Below are 14,398 nucleotides of genomic sequence, written 5' to 3'. Positions count from 1 at the left end.
GTAGCCATGCTGGTTAAGTGTGCCTTGAATTCTAAATAAATCACAGACAGTGTCCCCAGCAAAGCACCCCCACACCATCACACCACCTCCTCCATGCGTCACGGTGGGAACCACACATGCAGAGATCATCCGTTCACCTACTCTGCGTCTCACAAAAACACGGTGGTTGGAACCAAAAATCTCAAATTTGGTGTTATCAGACCAAAGGACAGATTTACACCAGTCTAATGTCTATTGCTCGTGTTTCTTGTCCCAAGCAAGTCTCTTCTTATTATTGGTGTCCTTTAGTAGTAGTTTCTTTACAGCAATTTGACCATGAAGGCCTGATTCATGTAGTCTCCTTTGAACAGTTGATGTTGAGATGTGTCTGTTACTTGAACTCTGTGAAGCATTTATTTGGGCTGTAATTTCTGAGGCTGGTAACTCTAATGAACTTATCCTCTGCAGCAGAGGTAACTCTAGGTCTTTCTTTCCTGTGGCGGTCCTCATGCACTTGTAGAAACGTTCAAAGTTCTTGAGATTTTCCGCATTGACTGACCTTCATGTCTTAAAGTAATGATGGACTGTCATTTCGCTTTGCTTATTTGAGCTGTTCTTGCCATAATATGGACTTGGTCTTTCACCAAATAGGGCTACTGTATCTTCTGTATACCACCCCTACCTTGTCACAACATGACTAATTGGCTCAAACGCATTAAGAAGGAAATAAATTCCACAAATTAACTTTTAACATGGCACACCTGTTAATTGAATCGCAATAAAATATATTTTGATTTGTTTAACACTTTTTTGGTTACCACATGATTCCATATGTGTTATTTCATAGTTTTGATGTCTTCACTATTATTATACAATGTAGAAAATAGCAAAAAATAAATAAAGAAAACCCCTTGAATGAGAAGGTGTGTTCAAACTTTTGACTGGTACTGTAAATATATGAATATAAAGAGACATGAGCCAAAACCAATTACCTGTAGAATGGAATAGGTTATAAGACATCTATGATTCATTCCATTTCATCAGTTCTACCAGCTAATATGAGAGTTTTAGATTACATAACATTTGAGGACACATCATTTAAGTGCCTATGTATTTTCAATGTGTTCACCTACAATCTCACCACAAAGCTGGCCATCTTTTCTCCTCCCTATCTGGCTAACCTCCTCCTTTCCTTCTAAGTTCAACATTGTTTTTTTGTCATATACACATGATAATATGGAGGAGTATACCAAAAAATAGGAACACCTTCTTAATATTGAGTTGTATCCTTTTTTTGCCCTCAGAACAGCCTCAATTCGTTGGGGCATGGACTCTACAAGGTGTCTAAAGCATTCCACAGGGATGCTGGCCCATGTTGACTCCAATGTTTCCCACGGTTGTGTTAAGTTGGCTGGATGTTCTTTGGGTGGTGGATCATTCTTGATACACACAGGAAACTTTTGAGCGTGAAAAAAACAGTAGCTTTGCAGTTCTTGACACAAACCGGTGCTCCTGGCACCTACTACCATACCTCGTTCAAAGGCACTTTCATTTTTTGTCTTTCCCATTCACCCTCTGAATAGCACACACACAATACATGTCTCAATTGTCTCAAGGCTTAAAAATCCTTCTTTAACCTGTCTCCTCCCCTTCATATACACGGATTGGAGTGGATTTAACAGGTGAACAAGGGGTGAACAATTTAACAGGTGAACAATCAACGATTTAAAAGGTGAACAATCAACAAGGGATCATGGCTTTCACCTGGTCTTTCTATGTCATGGAAAGAGCAGGTGTTCTTAATGTTTTGTATACTCTGTGTACATGGTACACAGTGCAATGAAATGCTTACTAGCAGGTTAACCTCTCAATAATGGAACAGTAGAACAACAAAAAACTCTAACCACAAAATTAAGGAAATTAGAAGGGGGGGGGGGGGGGATTTCGACAAGGCCATTTTCTTGCAGTCCCAAGATGGAAGGGGGGGCTGAGAATTTCGGCAGGCAAGAAAATAGCCTTGCCGAAATCCTCCCCCCTCTCCCTTCTAATTTCCTTAATTTTGTGGCTAGTCAAATACTTTCTGTGGCACATATCAGAGTCAAATACTTTCTATAGAACAAACTTCACGTCAGGATTGGCAAACGAAATGAATAATTAATGTATGTGTGTTATATTGTAGGCAAGCAATAAACATTTCAGAACAACTACTGGTCGAATAAGACATGGGAGAGTTAACGGATTTTGGCAGAGATTTATAGAGACTAATACACTTAAAACAAATAGCCAAACCGAAAACTGCAGACATTACTAGTGCCTCCCCCGCGATCAAACCGACATTAAAAAAAAAATGAAACGCAACCTAACTTGATCAGATATCTCAACTAGGAGCCAAGTCGCAGCAATAAAGAATTGAGTGCGTTCACGTTTACGCAAAGGGGAGAATTCTGGCAGGGGGGAGCTTTTCGGCACAACACCGTCAGTTCTACCACCTCAACACTACACATTTCAAACAGGGTTAAATATGTTGTAGTAAAGTTCAGCTTCAGTCCGCAAGGGGGGCACTGTGTCGCGGTCAGAAGATATGTGCTTCAGTCAGAAAAACGTTCTCATCTCTTCAATCTCAGCTAGCTAGCCAGCCAGTAGCTAATCAGCTAGTGTAATAAATACCATTTAAAATAACACAAGCATATTGCTATTACGTTGTTATAACTAACTTCTTTCAAAACAGGGTTTTTCACAAACTCATAAGCACATATTTCATGACACAATATGTTCTGCATTTCACGAGATACTGAGATACACACACACCCAGGGACAGATGGCTGACGCAAACCTTTCATAAACACTGATAAAACAGGAACATCTACGCACACACAAAATCTCCTCTTTAGGCTGAACATTTTACAGAGACACACAGATATGTCAAAATAGGAACATCTACGCACACACCTAATCTCCTGTTTTAGCTGAACATTTTTGAAGACAAAGAACTCTACTCAGAGCCCATGGGACAGTGACACTAGCCTGAAGGGGACCTCGCCCAACTCATCAGGACCAACCAGAAGACCAGATCTACCAGACTCAACCTACTTCATTTATCATATATAATGTCTGCACACAATGTTTCGGGGCTTTTTCTGATAGTTCCATTCGAGCTTGATGAACGAGTCCGTGCACGCTATTTCAGATATCTTTACCTCTGAATAAACTGCCTTTTATTATACCATATCCACCCTGTCCAGAGTCTCTACTTAGTCTCAGTTCTCCAGTAAACTTGTGATATCAACACTAGTCAGCAAAGAAACGAAACTCAAATCAAATACAGTCGCTAGAAATGAACACTTTTCCTAATATCATGATTTATATCAACACCCTTATCTTGCTCATTCACTAAATATACAATTAAATAACTCTGACTGAAACCCAATAGCCTAAGGATGCTGAGCACTAATGCTATGCGGCAGACTGAGTGACAGGCGTTTTTCTGAGTGATGACATTTACATCTAACCGGTGCTGTAGGGGTGGGGTCAAGGGACATGAGCAGTCCACCGCGTTGTGATATCTCGACCAATCACAGCGGACACCGTGTCACTCCAGGGGCTTCTTGCAGTGCCTGCTACTTACTAGCTAGCGCAGTATATTTAATTATTAAAGAATTGGTCAGTAAAACATTTTTTTTAAAGAACTCTATAGTGGAAATGATATGTGTTTATTGAAACTCATATCAGACTGAAATTTTTATTTTACCATCAAAAACAGCCTCGGAAGCCAAGGCCTAATGACGCCACTGACAATGTGGGTGCTACAATGATTAGGGATAATACCGAATGAATTATGAATTATGATGAGTGAGAATGTTACAGAGGGTCAAAGATCATACCCCCAAGACATGCTAATGATTAATCTCTCACTATTACCATTAACCACAGAGGTTATGTGTTGGTGTCTGATCTTTGCTTCAGTTTCCCATTTTGCTCATCACTGAACAGTCAATAGACATGCATTACTTTGGTGGAATTGCCCTTAAAACCCCCCGAATATGTAAAACAGGCATTGTATTAAATGATAAAATAAGGCACACAGTGTGTGTGTGTGTGTGTCAGTTGACCTCCATGTGTTCCTCTTCATCGTTAATCTGAATAGAAAAACACAAATGGGAAACAATCAACATAATTCAATAGACAATTAAACAGTCCTTATAGAAAAAACACATGACTTCACAGAAATTATTATTCAACCTGTCCTCAACCTGGGCTTGAACTCACAACCTATTGGTTCACAGCATTTCAATCTTGCCACTACACCGTTACACCACCATGTCTGTGTCAATAACAATGTTTACCTGTTTCCTACACTTTGGACTTTGGACAAAGGGAATCTCAGATTTGTTCAAAATAAATTCAAGATAAATATAGCCCCACAATCATTAGACAACTATACAGAATATTATGCTCCACCATCACTAGATAACTAAACAGAATATTAATCCCCACCATCATTAGACAACTATACAGAATATTATGCCCCACCATCATTAGACAACTATACAGAAAATTATGACCCACCATCATTAGACAACTATACAGATTATTATGCCCCACCATCATTAGACAACTATACAGAATATTATGCCCCACCATCATTAGACAACTATACAGAATATTATGACCCACCATCATTAGACAACTATACAGAATATTATGCCCCACCATCACTAGACAACTATACAGAATATTATGCCCCACCATCATTAGACAACTATACAGAATATTATGCCCCACCATCATTAGACAACTATTCAGAAAATCTTCAAATTGCTGAAACAAGTCAATGAAATCATTGATGAGAGAATAGTCAGATTAATTGATAACTAAAATAGCAGGACAGACGGCTCCCGAGTGGCGCAGCGGTCTAAGGCACTGCATCTCAGTGCTAGAGGCATCACTACAGACACCCTAGTTCAATTCCAGGCTTAATCACAACCAGTCATGATTGGGAGTCCCATAGGACGGCGCACAATTGGCCCAATGTCGACTGGGTGTGGCCGGTGTAGGCCGTCATTGTAAATAAGAATTTGCTCTTAACTGACTTAGCTAGTTACATTTAAAAATATATAAATGCCACTCTTTTGCGAAGTGCAGAGATGTATTATATGTAATGAATGTGTATAAGAATGCTATAGACTTTGTGGTGCAGAAGAAAGTACAGTGCACTTGAGATTGTGAGTTCAAATCCCACGTGTGGTCATACTTTAGCTGAACAGTGAGCCTCTAACTTTAAAACAACCATTTCATTACTTTACTTATAATGGTTTGGGATGGATTGAGACCATTAAGGACCATCCCATGACGTCCTGACGACTGGTAGAACCAATGTTTTGAGAAATTCTTAAACATCCTAACATTGTCCTCACCCTTAGGGAAAAACCACATGAATTTCATGCAATCAAATGTTTTCACATGTGAAATGTCACGTGATGTGTTCCAAAAACCCGTTTTCACATCTGAAATGCCACATGATGTGTTCTGAAACTAAATCATGTGATTTTCCACATGTAAAATCATGTGGTTTTTCCGTAAGGGGGATGCCAGCGATCTGAATTTCCTGCTACACCACCTGGTCTGTGGCCATGACAGAGATTGGACACAAATTTATTGTCAAGAATACATTTCTAAAAGTTGCCTAGAATCAGGTCAATAATTATGTGATTATCTGAAAACACCAACAAAAAAGTAGCAGTGCTCAGTACACTTGACATTAAGTGATCACAAATGCTCTCTAGAATTGAACTTGCAACCTTTTGGTCTGGAGTGCATTAATGTCTCAGAAGTGCCACCAGATACTTATTTGATACCAAGAACACATATCCACACACTCTCAAAAATTAGAGTACGGTTACAGTACAGTGTTTTTCCTTGGTTTGTCAGGGAAGTGACTATTACAACGACAGTGACCAGCTATAAATGAAATAGTGAACGGCTCTTTGGTATAACATGCACTTATTACAGTCAGCCTTTAACAAGGCTGGAGAACTGACACTCTACAACCTTATTGTTTATGAACAGAATACAATTGAGCACATTCACTGGGGTGGCATCCCCTCTCTTGGGAGACCAAAAAGAGCTACAAGTAGCTGAAAGCCACACCTTCAATATTCTGATAGGCTGCAAACTGCTACGGTATGCTGCTAATTAGCAAGTAATGTTGCATGCTATCAACAGAAGACTCAGGGAAGGCACAGTAGGTTACCTGCATGTATTGCTAGAGTCAGCAAGACACCTGTAGGTTAAAACCTCTTTGGGCTTGGGGGCGCTATTTTCACGTTCGGATGAAAGCGTGCCCAGAGTAAACTGCCTGCTACTCAGGCCCAGAAGCTAAGATATGCATATTATTAGTAGATTTGGATGGAAAACACTCTGAAGTTTCTAAAACTGTTTGAATGATGTCTGTGAGTATAACAGAACTCATATGGCAGGCAGAAACCTGAGAAAAAATCCAACTAGGAAGTGGGAAATCTAAGGTTTGTAGGTTTTCAAGTCTTTGCCTATCCAAGATAGTGTAAATTTGGTCCGATTGCACTTCCTAAGGCTTTCACTAGATGTCAACAGTCTTTAGAACCTTGTTTCAGGCTTCAACTGTGAAGGGGGAGCGAATAAGAGCTGTTTGACTAAGGGGTCTGGCAGAATGCCATGAGCTAAGTCAGGCGCGCGGCCGTGAGAGCGAGTTCTGTTCCTTTTCATTTCTAAAGACAAAGGAATTGTCCGGTTGAAACATTATTGAAGATTTATGATAAAAACATCCTAAAGATTGATTCTATACATCGTTTGACATGTTTCTACGAACTGTAATGGAACTGTTTTGACTTTTCGTCTGGACTTTCCCGCGCCTTGTGAATTTCGATTGGTGAACTAAACGCGCTAACAAAAAGGAGGTATTTGGACATAAAGATGAACTTTATCGAACAAAACAAAAATGTATTGTGGAACTGGGATTCCTGGTAGTGCATTTCGATGAAGATCATCAAAGGTAAGTGAATATTTATAATGCTATTTCTGACTTTTGTTGACTCCACAACATGGCGGGTATCTGTAAGGCTTGTTTTGGGGCCTGCGTGCTGTACTCAGATTATTGCATGGTGTGCTTTTGCCATAAAGCTTTTTTGAAATCAGACACAGCGGTTGCATTAAGGAGAAGTGTATCTGATGAAGATCATCAAAGGTTAGTGATTAATTTTCTCTCTATTTCTGCTTTTTGTGACTCCTCTCTTTGGCTGGAAAAATGGCTGTGTTTTTCTGTGACTTGGCGCTGACCTAACATAATCGCATGGTATGCTTTCGTCGTAAAGCCTTTTTGAAATCGGACACTTTGGTTGGATTGACAACAAGTTTATCTTTACAATGGTGTATAATACTTGTATGTTTGAGGAATTTTAATTATGAGATTTCTGTTGTTTGAATTTGGCACCCTGCACTTTCACTGGCTGTTGTCAAATCAATCCCGTTAACGGGATTTGAGCCCTAAGACGTTTAATGGCAAACGTTTTGCCAGTAAGTTATTGTGAATTGTACAATAACTTACTGACAAATGATTTCCAGTTAAGAAATGACAAATTCACAGCAACAAGTTGCCATTAAATTACTGGAAAATGTACAATGACCTCTTTGCATTGCCACTCATCAGTAACACATACATTTGCAGAACAGACAGTGTCAAAGGAGATGCTCAATTTGCATTGGCATAACCATCAAACACTTAAACTGCTACAACACTTCCACTGACTGTTGGCACAAATACACATGTATTTGACCTCTCCCCCAACTATGCTAATGAGCCCCACCAGTACATTGCCATCACCTATCAAAGTGCTGTGATGAACATACCTTATTTTCTAAATATTGTCTAGAAAAATGTCCCATTATACCTACAAGGTACCGAACTGTACCATGTGAGCTCATATGAATTTGTTCTTAACTGACTTGACTAGTTAAATAAAGGTTACATAAAAATAAATACAAATAAATATGTGTACCTGTGAAGTGTACCTTTGACTTTTTTGTACCCCAGGGAACAACACTGTACCCTAACCACACCCTGATTTTTGGAGTGTCTTAATACATGTTCCGAGCAATGAGTACAAACCTGCTGGCACTGCAGAACCATTGATGCGCTCAATCAAGAGGTTGCAAGTTCAAATCCCCAAGCTTTCATGTATACTCTGTGTCAAGTTTCCTTGAGCACTGCTAGTTTTACGTTAACGTAACGTTGGTGGCAATTGTTTACTTGATTCTGGGCAGTTTTTAGCAAAAGGCAGGAATGTATTCTTGCCAATAAGTCTGGAGCCATATCTCTTTAATACTGTAACGGTAATCCTCCTCCTCTTCATCAGAAGAGGAGGAGTAGTGATCGAACCAAGGCGCAGCGTAGTGAAATGACATGATTTATTGAACACGACGGAAAAACAAACTAAACTTGCATAAACCAACAAAACAAATAAACGATGCAGACAGACCTGAACGACGAACTTACATATAACGTGAAGAACGCAATGAACAGGAACAGACTACATAAAACGAACAAACCGTAAACAGTCCCGTATGGTGCAAACATATACACAGGAGACAACCACCCACAACGAACACTGTGAAAACGCCTACCTAAATATGACTCCTAATTAGAGGAACGCCAAACACCTGCCTCTAATTAAGAGCCATACCAGGCAACCCAATAAACCAACACAGAAACAGAAAACATAGAATGCCCACCCAAACTCACGTCCTGACCAACTAACACATATAACAAACTAACAGAAATAGGTCAGGAACGTGACAAATACTCAGAGACCTGTTGTCACATGTGCTCATCATGGCCGCGGAAAGATGTTTTGGGTTGGGGTGCTGTCGAAGGTGGGGGGGGGGGATTGTCAGGGGGATTATTTTACACGCAACCCCATAAAATCAAGTGATCAAATGAGATCCCACAAGATCACGTTTTCATGTTATCGCTTAAAATTCATGTGTTTTTTCAGTGATAGGTAGATTCCTACAGCTGAGTGAGAGGTTTCTCCCAGCTCCCTCCTAAACCAGAGAGGTGTTAACATGGTCATACCCCCTCTCTCCATGAAGAGGTGTCTGGTTCATGGGACATGTGCACAGGACGTAGACCACCACTCCAACATTACCCAGCGGGTTGTTGACACACTGAACCTGCAAACAGTCAAGAAGTCACAGGGACGCACAGTATTATACAGAGCCCATGATCACACGGAACTCCCTTCCATCTCCAATTACTAAAGCAAATTACCTTTAAAAAACATAGAAAACAACATCTCATTGCACAATAGGGACTGTGAAATGACACACAAAAGCTGCTGTTCGGCAAAAGCTAATGGGGATACGAATGAACCACCTAGTAAAGCTATAAGTGGGGAAATATATGAATGTGTGATAATGCCTTTATTTTTTTTTATCTTAGACCAGGGGAATGGATGGAAAATATAATGAAACAATGTGTTTCTTACAGTAGGCTGTATATGTATGGGACAGGCCCACTAGTTGTAGACCATCACTCCAGGCACACCCAGATTGTTGTCAACACACCAAGAAAATATTAATTTGGGAGGGCTTATATTTGTCCTGTTACACAGTTGTGTGTAATGGAATTGTGTTTCTTGCATATCACAACTCCCCCTTAGACATCTGCAGGAGTGGGGCCACCATTGTCCAACGCCCCTGAAGCAATTGGAGTTAAGGATCTTGCTCAAGGGCACTGCCACAGATTTATTCACCTTGTCGTTTCAGAGATTCAAACCAGAGGCCTTTCAGTTATTGGCCAACGCTCTAACCTTGAGGCTACCTGCCACATTATGTTAAAGACACAGGAGAGGACAGTTTCTTTGGTTATAGGTGTATACCATAAGGTAGTCTTTCATAGGTTAACATACTATTGTAACGGCTGTCGTAGTCGTTCTCCTCCTCAGACGAGGAGGAGCATGGATCGGACCAAGATGCGGATTGGTAAGTATTCATATTTTAATGGGAAAACAACAAACACTACAAAATACAACAAACCTGACTAACCTGAAACAGTCCTGTGTGGCCCAAACACTGACACAGGAACAAACACCCACAAAACACAAGTGAAACCCTGGCTGCCTTAGTATGATTCTCAATCAGGGACAACGATTCACAGCTGTCTCTGATTGAGAATCATACCAGGCCGAACACAAAATCCCAACATAGAAAATCAAACCTAGACCAACCCACCCAACTCACGCCCTGACCAACTAAAACAAATACATGACAAAGGAAAACAGGTCAGGAACGTGACAACTATGGAATAAACAGTAGTTGATGCTGGATTGTAAACAATGTGGCAAAAAAAATCCTGAAGTAATCAAGGCACTCTCATATAGTGGAAAATTTTTAAAGCGTTTATCATTTACGGCGTATGCATTGCAAGAATTTAAAAAACACAATCGTCACCCTGATGAAGGCCTTTGTAGCCACAATGCGTAAGTACGTTTTCTATTCATGCTGTGCATTATTTTACCTTGACAACAGTACTGCATAGATGTGCAATCTTGGACCAAGGAAATGGACAAAAAGATGTTTGAACAAACTCAAAATACAATTAAAACATTTGCTTCTTACTTTAGGCAGTATGTTTCTAGGAAATGTCAGTTCATCATACACCACCATTACAGAAGCAACCACACTCTAAAAAATGCTGAGTTAAAAAGTTCACAAAAATGTAAATGTATGTGAAAATTAACAACTGCAAAGCACACTGCATATTTTAATTTGCCTTGTTTTGGGCCGGAGCTCATTAGAATAACACCCAGCATGCTTTGCAATTGTTCATTTTCACATATACAGTTAGATCATTTAGCAGAAGCTCTCATCACACCATATGGTCATCAGACTTTTGATACCAATGTAGGGCGAAAGAGGGTAACAAAATTGTGAACTGCTATAAAGAAATGGCATAGAAAAGTATTTTATATTTTGAATATACAAATGACAACTTTTGAAAGTATCTTGTTACAAAATACATTGGAGTGTAGTTCAGCCCAGTGTAATGCAAAATACATTGGAGTGTAGTTCAGCCCAGTGTAATGCAAAATACATTGGAGTGTAGTTCAGCCCAGTGTACTGCTAAATACATTGGAGTGTAGTTCAGCACAGCGTAATGCTAAATACATTGGAGTGTTAGTTCAGCCCAGTGTAATGCTAAATACATTGGAGTGTTAGTTCAGCCCAGTGTAATGCTAAATACATTGGAGTGTTAGTTCAGCCCAGTGTAATGCTAAATACATTGGAGTGTTAGTTCAGCCCAGTGTAATGCAAAATACATTGGAGTGTTAGTTCAGCCCAGTGTAATGCAAAATACATTGGAGTGTTAGTTCAGCCCAGTGTAATGCTAAATACATTGGAGTGTTAGTTCAGCCCAGTGTAATGCTAAATACATTGGAGTGTTAGTTCAGCCCAGTGTAATGCAAAATACAAAATACAACAAAAATCTCTGGCTCTGGCAATGGGTTGTGACCCAACTGCTGGGTGAAAATAACCCAACATGTGTTGAAAACAAATGTAGTCATTTTTAACCCAGCATATTTTAGAGTGCCGAGGGTCCGCGATTAATAAACCAAAAGCATTTTGATGCATTAGTTGTCACAATTTTCTACTTAAAATGCATTTATTTTACACACCACCCTTAAGATGGACCCTAGAAAACTATCTGCATCAGTCAAGTGAGGTGACTCAGCTAGCTCCCAACTGAAATATCTACAAATGATCTTTGTAGATAATAAGTTATGACATTAATAGGTGATGGTAAATAAACACAATAATTACAATAACAATGTGTTTCTTACAGGAGGCTGTGTTTCCTCAGAGGGTCCCACGTTGACTCCAGGATCAGCCCTTGGGTGGTCACGATGCCTGCTCTGTAAAACAACACAACACGGTCAATGCTGAGGAAAGAAATGCATGAATATGGACTATTTCTTTGGTATATACACAGGAAGCATTGCACAGCTGTGGGTCTTTTCTGTGCCTTGAGATGATAACAGGACATTATGAACATGCCAAACATTATGAACAGCCTGCAGGTATAATACTTTATAACTTGTCTTGAGTCAAGTCAAGTACATATGACAAGTAAACTTGACTCATGACATGTCTTACAATGCATTATAAGTGCATGATAAAGCGTTATACCTGCAGGCTATAACGTGTTCCTCAAAGAACAACCTACACAAAAAAAGTACTGTTTGTTTGGTTGACCTAACTGCTGGGTTGCAGGTGTTGGGTCACTTATTTGGGTTGGTTTCCTTAAAAAGAGCAAGGTTGTGTTGTTAATGCTTGGTTATTGGTGCTGGGTTATTACGATATATCCCAGCAGGTCAGATCAGAAGACTGAAGGTTGTATTCACTTTGACCCTGCCCTTTGATTTCTGCAGGGGTTTGCTATGACATTGACCCTACAAAACAACAGTCAACAATTTGATTGTAACTTTACATGAAGACTGTGGAATCTAACAGACAATGAGGAACCATTCTTCCTGGTACAAATAACGCCATGGAAAAAATAAAACCTGCTGTTTTCTTAAAGACACAATCTATTGTACTGATACACGATCAGATAAACTTTTGTCATTGTTCATCTGTAGAACATAGAAGTCATACTTCTGAGATACATAGTGAAGATATTCTACCCTGGATGCTATATCGAAAAATCACAGGATAAGTAAACTAGGTAAGGCTAGCATGCTAACACAAGTAGCATAGGCTAAACACATCCGTATCTATTGATCTAGTGTTTAACATACTGTACATACTTGCGTGTTAAGGCAAAAGCTACCAAACAGTGCTACATGAATAAATATATCAATAATTTTAGGTACAATTAACAATACCATAGTTTTATCTTCGGGACTGAAAAATGCCACGTGCACTCGATGGAGCAAATCCGTAAAAGAAGGAAGCCGCGATATGTCGATTCCAAATTTTTTGTGAGACACAAGCGACACCTGGGGTCCGGAGTCAAAGGTGTTGTGTAGGGTTTATCATCTGTGTGTTGTACGTAACTTCTGAAGTACAATCTTATTTTACCTTTATTTAACAAATGTTTGCTTTCACCTTTTCAACAAAGTTAGTGCTGTTGAAAACCTAATCCTGTGTTTTCCCCTAAGTCATAATTTTTATAATTTTTTCAAGATGTTAATAGTTGGCTATGTGTTGTAAACCAGTAATTAAGAAGTACTTTTGTGTAGTACTTAAAATAAATCAAAAGAACTTATTAAGTATAAAATTAAGTTACCTTTTTCCATCTTGTGGACAAAACACCAGTTGATCAGATTTGATGGGTAATCTTTCTTAGAGGGGCCAATGTGTTGGGTCATGTTTCCAGAAAATCCTTGGTAATGTTCAAAAAGAAATCTACACACTAAAATATTAAATCAATATATTACAAAAACAAAGCTTCAAAAAATACATGTACATCCGTGACTGTTCACATCAGGGAAAGTGAAGGTGAAAGTGAAGAAGTTTCAAATATTCAAAATATATTCAAAAGCTATCCATTGTTCAAAAGCCACTCCTACCACAATGAACCTATCTAACAAGTACTGCACCCGGTGTGGCAGCTCAATCAGAATTAGTTGGGTAACATAGATAAGATGTTTTATTTGCAAAATATGCTTATGTGAGATACTTGTCATTAGAATGTTTCCCTTTGGACTATAGGGTTGGCAGTTGCACGTATCCCTTCTCAGCTAGGGCTCAGTCACTTGGGGCCCAGAGAGGGGAGAGGTCAGGCTTGTCTTCATATGTGAATGTATCTGTAAAACCATCTGGTGCTATGCAGAATATCAGAAGGGGAGGAGGACAGAATGAAACATTGTCTTCTTATGTGAATGTGTCTTTACCTATTTTTAAACCATGTGAAGGGATGGCGTGATTAATGGGGAACCAGTTAGTTGTCTCCACAATGTCTGTACGCCAGTCACTCCCTCCTTTTCCCATTGGGGGGAGGAGTATGGCAGTGTCTGGAACCATTGTATGTCCCCTCTGATGTTGCACTTATCTTGAGATAGTATATGACCTAGAGGCTCACTCTCCTCAGTAAGCTTGTCCAGGAGTGGGGTGTACTTGAGAGGGGGGTATCTAGAGTTGACAATTGATATATGCCATTGGATGAGTTGGTGTTTTTGTACTATGAAGTACCAGGAACGAGATTAGAACCTCGTCTTTGAGACCAAACTGAACGATAATTTATAGCGAATGCTATCTGGCTATGGGATGCTCCTCTCTCAAGTAAAAGTCTTTCTTTGTGAACAGTTCCTATTCCTGTGGTTTGTCATGTCGACTAGGGGGTGGATCTTTGCTATAAAAGATCTCAGTTGCCATTATGTTGACC

General features: G+C 39.6%; 1 long non-coding RNA gene across 1 annotated transcript; it reads right to left on the bottom strand.

The window, feature by feature from the left end:
* Positions 1 to 3,704: 3,704 nt before the first annotated feature.
* On the bottom strand, positions 3,705 to 12,951 carry LOC120021636. The gene is made up of 4 exons (XR_005472539.1): positions 12,897 to 12,951; positions 11,853 to 11,924; positions 9,086 to 9,183; positions 3,705 to 4,115 (listed from the first exon to the last, which is right to left on the bottom strand). It is a non-coding gene; the product is annotated as an uncharacterized LOC120021636 (long non-coding RNA).
* Between the last annotated feature and the right edge of the window lie 1,447 nt (positions 12,952 to 14,398).

The sequence above is a fragment of the Salvelinus namaycush genome, chromosome 26, assembly GCF_016432855.1.
Source record: "Salvelinus namaycush isolate Seneca chromosome 26, SaNama_1.0, whole genome shotgun sequence".
Classification (NCBI taxonomy): domain Eukaryota; kingdom Metazoa; phylum Chordata; class Actinopteri; order Salmoniformes; family Salmonidae; genus Salvelinus; species Salvelinus namaycush.
The sequence above is the reverse complement of the archived record's forward strand: the minus strand, read 5'-3'. Positions and strand labels throughout refer to the sequence as shown.